Raw genomic sequence first — 8253 nt, 5'->3', positions numbered from 1 at the left:
TAGTGGACAAAATCTCCAAGGCCTTCGTAGGTTCTACCATTCTGTGAATCTATTATCCTGACCCCGCATTCCAAAGTAAGAAGATCAGAGGATTGATCTAAGGTTATAAAATAGACTAATGGAAATGTTGCACCTTCTTGGTTCTGAAAGGCACTGCAGTCTTTTGGACAAACATGTTTATCCAGGCAAACCTGCTGGACAGTCCTGGTTTACCATGGGAAGGAGTGAAGATAAATCTGGGAAAAAGCAGGGGTGAGGGAAGAGAATAATTTCTTCCGGTGCCAGAAGGATTCTGTGCCATAGCAGCAATAATTTCCATGCCGACTTTAGATTGTGTCACCTTGATATCTTTTGGGGAGTAGAGTTGGAGAAGGAATGGTCCCTCAGGGTCTGGTGCTGTTTGTTGGCTTATTCCTTCAAAAGCCTTCCCTTGAAGGCCTGGCTTAGTTTGTCATCAGCCAGCTTGCTACTGGCTTTGAGCTATTCCTGACCAGTGTAATAATGCCTGGGCTACTCTCCCTGCTACGGTGATGGAAATGGGCTGAGTTGCTGGGTGACGTTTCTGTCCTAGTGACACAAGAGTCCTTGGGGCTCCTTTGCCCTTCCAGAAATGACTCTGAGGGCAGGATTGCCAAGAGGCTGCCAGGGAGTCTGGCCTTGTTTTGTCTCCAGACTGGTTGGCAAACCCGAGAGGCGGAGATGAACATCTGAATTTAGGAGTGCTTAATGCTGATTTAAAACTTAAGCTGTGTTCTTGGAACTAACCTGCATCTATAAACTTTTGAGTGGATTGCCATCAATATGTAAAATGAACATACGTGCTCTTTCAAAAATGACTAATCTCCACTCAACCACACTATTTCCTTTCTTGCTGCCCACATTCTAACACCACAAGGGTGGTTCTATTTATTGTCAATAAAGACACTTCTTAGATTTCTTAGATCTGAAAACGAAAAGAAATGCCTTAGTTTATGTATGAAGTGATGTGAGTTATTATGCATGCAGAAAGTAATTTTGAAAAATTGGAAATAACCTAAACTTCCATCAAGGAAGCATTGATAATTTATGGTAATTCATAAATGAAATACAAGGCAACACTTAAAATGATTATACAGATATATCTTTGTTGATAGGGAAAACTATTCTGACATGTCAAATAGGTAGGTTAAAACTATATGCAATAGGTGATCTGATTTTTACAAAAAAAATGTGTATATGCATCTATGTAGTATATATGCATAGTATATGTTGAGAAAAGTCTGGAAGAGAGGACGTGCCTATTTGTAGTAGAGGGACAAGAAGAACTTCTGGTGTCCAAGTGGGCTGGACCTGGGACCTTAATATTTTTACTACATCGTTTAGATATTGTCACCTTGATTTCGGATGCTCTGAAGTTGCCTGGTCTAGAAAATTTGAACAGTGGCCAACTATGGGTGATGGAAATATGGGTGGTTATGTTTTCTGCTCACCAGATTGATTCTTTTTCACAATGAGCATTTATTACCTCTGTGCTAAATTAGTAAAAATAAGGAAAAGGGATTCAGGAGAACATTCTTTGCTTGGGATGTTTTGGTTGAAATTAATTTGAGTCTTGGGGCACCTGGGTGGCTCAGTTGGTTGACTGTCTGACTCTTGATTTCAACTCAGGTCATGATCTCACTGTTGTGAAATCGAGCCCCCTATTGCACTCTATGCTGAGCACAGAGCCTGCTTGGGATTCTCTCTCTTCCTCTCTCTCTCTCTGGCCCTCCTCACCCCAAAGAAAGAAATAAACATTAAAAAAATTAATTTGAGTCTTATTTCTAGTTCAAACTGCTGAATCAACTTCCTCCCCTTACTCCTTTTTGGCTCTAAGTTCCATAGACTCCATTATTTTGCATAGTCATATCCCTTTCCAAGTAATGGAGATGTCTTCACACATGGCAGATTGGGCAGAACCTTCCAAAAGAAAAGTTAGTCTTTCTCCATTCGGGTGGATAATACTGACCTGTAGGGCGCAAGCATTGTCTGGGAAGCCAGAGGAGAAAACCACAAATAGACAGAGGAGGAAGAATAGATTGATATGTGGAGGTTTAATCATCACTGTGGAAAATTCAATTACTGTTTTCAATTCCTCCCAGCATTCAAAGAGAGTTAATCATCCATACCCTTGCTATGGCTTCATGGTTGGTGGAGTATACACTCTGCCCCTTAACTTTGGGTTTGGCCAAAGTGAATATTAGTGGATGGGACTGGACAGAAGTTTGAAAACAGCCTGTGCAGCCAGCCTGCTCCTTTTGTATATCAGTGATCTACCACTAGAAGACGTCCTCCAGGTAGCTGGTGCCCAGTCTGCCTGGGGCCCAGAATAAACCTACATGTCTATAGCCATACGTACAGTCTGGAGCCAAGTCTAGCTGAACTGCTGTCTGAAGCAGAGCTTCCTAGCTCAGCCTCACCTAGACCAGCTGAATCACAGTCAGTCTTGTGGAATTGTGAGTATGAGACCAAATCCTTGTTGTTTTAAACCACTGAGTTTTGGGGAGGTCTATTACGTAGCCTTATTGAGGCAATGGCTGACTTGTACACTGGTCTAAGTCTGCTGAACAGACCCTCCTGAGTTCCTGCTGGCTAACAAGGGACTTCTGGCTGTTTTCACCCAATAGGTATACAAGAACTATCCAAAGATGTTATGATGATAACCTGGGAAGGATATTAATATCGTCAACGTGACTTCTCATCCTGGCTAACCAACTTCTACTAATTTTTCATCTAGGGCAAATGTAGCTTTCCCCACCTGATTATAAACGCATTCCAGCATCACTTGAGCTCTGTAAGGATTGCATTGCTAACATTCTGGCTCTAGGTCCACAGTAATTCAGTTTGCTGTTAATGCCTGACCAGTGAGTCATTATGTACAGCTTACCAGCCAGGAAGCCCAGTCTATACCACTAACTCTGGATGTTTTGTCAACCCTTTCATGGGACCTCCTTCGTCCCATTTTATCTTCACTCTTACTGTGAAATCCAGCAGGCTGCTGGACAAGTCAGAGGTCATGGTAGAGAATGGTAACAGAAAACTCACAGACATGGTGGCAGGGATACTGGATGTATTTTGCTTTCTGTCCAAGAACTTTGCAATCTGGGGGTTTCCTTGCAGCTAGGATTGCGTTTAGATTCCCAAGCGCAAGCATTATCCAGATTCACCCTCTCCTTCTGTGCTTGGCAGGAAATGTAGAACTCCCTTGGATGTTTGCCTCATGTACAATCAATTGTTAATGCTCGTTAGATGGCTGCAACACAGTCCCAGGGTGGCACTCTCGAGGAACACAGACTTAGGGACACTAGCACATAGAGGTCATCTGACAGCTTCCTGTAAAAAAGAGGAAGTGAGGTCCAGTCAAGACCTCAACACAAAGCACACCCAGAAGCAGTAGGGCTGGAGCTAGAAGCTGAAACAGCAAGACCTCCCCACACTGGCTTTTCTTGGTTTCCATAGATTTCCACCTTTCCTATTTTTCTTTTTCTCTTTCTTTTTCTTTTTTTTCCAATGTTTATTTTTATTTAGTTTGAGAGAGAGAGAAAGGGAGGGCATGGGAGGGGCAGAGAGAGAGAGAGGGAGAGAGAGAATCCCAAGCAGGCTCCATGCTGTCAGTGCATATCACAATGTGGGGCTTGATTCCACTGAACGTGAGATCATGACCTGAGAGTGGAAATCAGGAGTCAGACGCTTAAATGACTGAGTCATCCGGGCACCCCTACCTTTCCTATTTTCTATGAGAATACTCGCTAATAGTGAATTTACTCATGGGGCTAACTTTTCAAATCCATGAACATAAAACAATTATTATAAAAGTAATAAATTGTCAGTGTAGGCAATTTGGAAAATATAGAAAGGTGCAAACAAACAAAAACTCACCTGTGATCTCACAATACAGACATCATCACTGCTGATGACCTTATGTATTACTTGACCTCACAGTTTGGTGTTTGACATACAGGTCATTCCATTTAAGAATTTTGTAGAATTCATTTTTCTTTCCCACTTCATATTCATTGATAATGCTTAATTTCAATTACTGAAAAACAGTCCATCCTGATCTATTCAACTTTTCTACTATGTTGAATGTTTATTTTTCCTCCAATTTTTACTATCATAAATAATGTTGTGATGAGAATTCTTTCCCAGAAGGAGAACGCAAGTTACTTTTTAAAAAAACATTTTTTTTATTTACAATGTTTATTTATTTTGACAGAGAGAGAGAGAAAGAGAGAGAGTGCACGTGCACAAGCTGGGGGAGGGGCAGAGAAAGAGGGAGAGAAAGAATCTCAAGCAGGCTCTGTGCTGACATGGGACTCGATCTCACAAACCCTGAGATCATGACCTGAGCCAACATCAAGAGTTGGAGGCTCAACGGAATGAGCCACCCAGGTGCCCCAGGAGTTCCTTTTAAAAGTCCTGATATGGTGTGGTGAGCTGGGCATAATCAATACACTGCTGTTCATAAATAAGTTTGTATTACATTTTTGATAAGCCCTATGAGGATCATGAAACACTTTCATATCTCTTGACTATAAAATCATTATATTCCAAGGAAATAGTTTGAAATATAACCAAAAACCTATGCTCAGAACTTTCTTTGAAATATGTCATTTTTAATAACAGTAACAGATTGAAAAGAAAAATTCTTTAGGAATTTAGTTAAATAAATGGTGGTATATTCTTCTTTTTATTTTATTTTTTTTTTTTGAGAGAGAGAGAGAGAGAGAGAGAGAGAGAGAGAGCGCACAAGCTGGGCAGGGACAGACAGAAGGAGAGAGAAAAATCCCAAGTAGGCTCTGTGCCATCTGTGCAGAGCCTGATGTGGGACTCAATCTAATGAAACGTGAGATCATGACCTGAGCAGAAATCAAGAATCGAACACTTAACCAACTGAACCACCCAGGTGCCCTGATGGTGGTATATTCTTCTCATTGAAAATGGCACTTGTAAGAGTTTTAAATAATAATGGAAAATGCTGATTGCTAACATAAAATAATGGTACAAAATTGTGTGTATTGTATGAGTTTCACTCTGAAACCACATGCATAGGAGAAAACTCTACCAAATATTAGTGCAAGATTGAGTGATTTCCCCCCCCTTGTTTGTACTTTTTACATGATCTTAAATATATTACTTCTATAATCAGGAAAAATTGTGTTGTTGTTCTTCATGCTCACATATTAGAGATGAGATCACCTCCAGGGAAGGAAGGTATGACTGGTCTGTGTGGATTCTTCTTCCTTCCTAACAAGAAACATTCAGACTATGGTAGAAGTCACACCCCAGCGCTCTTATCCCTTTAAACAAGATCAGTGCCTTATTTTGTTTGGCTTAACTTGATCTGATCTCCGGTTTGGTTTTCCTGAGTATGTTTCTCTATTTTTCCCTAATTCAATTTTTCTAGCTTTCAGACATTTCAGTGCTTTCTCCAGAAGGAACAAAAGCACATTTGGGGTTGGGTTTAACCCCTAAAATTTTCTCTTACTTTTGTTTTTGTTTCAAATCTCAGGGAATGTTATTTTTCAAGCTGTGTGTGTGTGTGTGTGTGTGTGTGTGTGTGTGTGCGTGTGTCTGTGTGTACAATTTTGTTGAGATACAATTCACGTACCATGCAATTCACCCATTTAAAATGTACTCTTCAGGGGCGCCTGGGTGGCTCAGTCGGTTAAACGTCCGACTTTGGCTCAGGTCTTGATCTCGCGGTCCGTGAGCTCAAGCCCTGCATCGGTCTCTGCTGAAAGCTCAGAGCCTGGAGCCTGTTTCAGATTCTGTGTTTCCCTCTCTCTCTGACCCTCCCCCGTTCATGCTCTGTCTCTGTCTCAAAAATAAATAAACGTTAAAAAAAATTAAAAAAAAAAAGAATGTACTCTTCAATGGTTTTTAGTATGGTAACAGAGCTGTGCAGTCATTATGATAATCAGTTTTAGAATGTTTCCATCAGCCTGCAAAAAAACATGTACCTCATTAGCAGTCACCCCCCATTTTCGCCAAGGCACTCAACCCACCACCCTGGGTAATCCACTAATCTACTTTCTGTCTCTACAGATTTGCCTACTCTGGACAGTCTATATAAATCAAATCATACAATACGTAGCTTTTATGACTGGCTTCTTTGTCTTAGCATAATTATTTTGAAGCTCATCTATGTTGCAGCACATGCCTGTACTTCATTCCTTTTTATTGCCAAATAATATTCCATTATATGGATTTACCACAGTTTATTTACCTCTTCATCAGTTGATGGACATTTGGATCATCTCCACTTTTTGGCTGTTGCAAGCAATGCCGCTGTGAACATTGGATATGAGTTTTTAATGTAAACATAGGTTTTCATTTCCCTTGGGTATTTCCTAAGGGAATGAAATTGCTGGTGGATGCAACATCTCTAGGTTTGACCTTTTGAGGAACTGCTGTCCTGTTTTCCAAAGAAGTGGCCCCATTTTATATCCCTGTAGCAATGTAGGAAGATTCTGCTTTCTCCACACGGTTGCCAATACTTACTATAATCTGTCATTTTGATGATAGCCATCTGAGTGGATATGAAATGATATCTCATGGTTTTGAGCTGCTTTTTTCTGATGGCTCATGATGAAGAACACCGTTGCATGTGCTTGTTGGTCATTTTGATATCTTCTTTAGAAAAATATCTATTCAGATCCTTTGCCTATGTCTTCACTGGGTTATTAGTCTTTATTATTGAGTTGTAAGAGTTCTTTATGTATCCTAGATATAAGTCCCCTATTGGGCATATGATGTGTAAATATTATCTCACATGCTGTGGGTTGTTTTTTTTACTTTCTTGATGGTGTCCATTGCACAAAAGTTGTTAATTTTGATGGAGTTCAATTTATCTGCTTTCCCTTTTTGTCGCTTGTGCTATTGGTGTCATTTCTAAGAAGGCTTTGTTTAACCCAAGGCCACGAAAATTTACTCTTATATTTTCTCCTAAAAGTTTTATAGTTTTGCTCTTATGTTTAGGTTTCTCATAGATTTTGAGTTAATTTTTGTGTATGGTGTGAGGAAGGGGTGGCTGTGGACGAAACTGTGGACCAAAATTCATATTTCAAAGCCCCAACCTCCAAAATGACTGTATCTGGAAATAGGGGCTTTAGGAAGTAATTAAGGGTAACTGAGGCTACAAAGGTGGGGCCCCAATCTGATAGGACTTTGGCTCTATAAGAAGAGGAAGAGAGAGATATTTCTCTCCACCACGTGAGGACACAGTGAGAAGGCAGCCATCTGTAAGCCAGGAAGAGAGGTCTCACCAGATTCTGCTCATTCTAGCACACTGATTGTGGATTTCAAGCCTCTAAAACAGAAAATAAGTTCTGTTGTGTAAGTCACCTACACTATGGAATTTTGTTATGGTGCCCTGAGCTGACTAATACAGGGAACCAACTTCATTCTTTGGCCTGTGGATATCCAGTTGTCTCAGTACCATTTGATGAAAGGACTATTCTTTTGCATTGAATTTTCTTGGCTTCAGTTACTCTTCAACTAGCTCAGGACTGAGAATGGAATCCAACCAAATCATCTGTGAGCAGAGGAGAAACAGTGAAATAAATAACACCATTCCCCTCCTCAGTTCCTAAGTAGATCAGGACATTCTCGAATGTTGATCTGAAGCTTTGTCTAGGCTGAGCATGAACTTTTGAATCTCCCTTTCTTTGCCAGCATTGGATAGTACCTCAGTAACCTCGCATCTGTTTCTATTGGCAAGATAATCAAGTGACATCAGGCACATAAGACTTCAGCACCTTAAGAAAGGCTGTTCTAATGTTCTGGAGTTCAGCTGGTGCTACTGTGAGGGGTAAATGGGGGGAAGGCAGGGAGGAGGAGTCAAAGAGAACATGTGGGCAAGTGAGTACATATTTACTAACAATTTTAGTTACAAACCTATCAATTTTTACAGAAATCTAAACCCTAACCGAAGAAAGAAAAGCCTTGTCTCTCCAGTTCTCTTTCCTCCTCATAGCCCATGGCCAAGTTTAAATCCTGCTCCAAACCAACACTGAAAGAGAAAAAAAAAAGCAACAACAACAAAAAAACCCTTTTGCTCCCTGAAGCACACAATGGATTCATTGATCAGAGAACAAGTTAGTTCAATTGCTTGCTTTACCTTGCGGCTGGGGGAAAAAAAACAAAAACCTCCTATAAAAACATGGTTTGTGGGGAAAGGTGGGATTACCCAAAAAAGCTTTGCTTTGTTTCTGTGGATACTCTACTCTACAG

This window comes from Panthera uncia, chromosome B4, assembly GCF_023721935.1.
Source record: "Panthera uncia isolate 11264 chromosome B4, Puncia_PCG_1.0, whole genome shotgun sequence".
Classification (NCBI taxonomy): domain Eukaryota; kingdom Metazoa; phylum Chordata; class Mammalia; order Carnivora; family Felidae; genus Panthera; species Panthera uncia.
The sequence above is the reverse complement of the archived record's forward strand: the minus strand, read 5'-3'. Positions refer to the sequence as shown.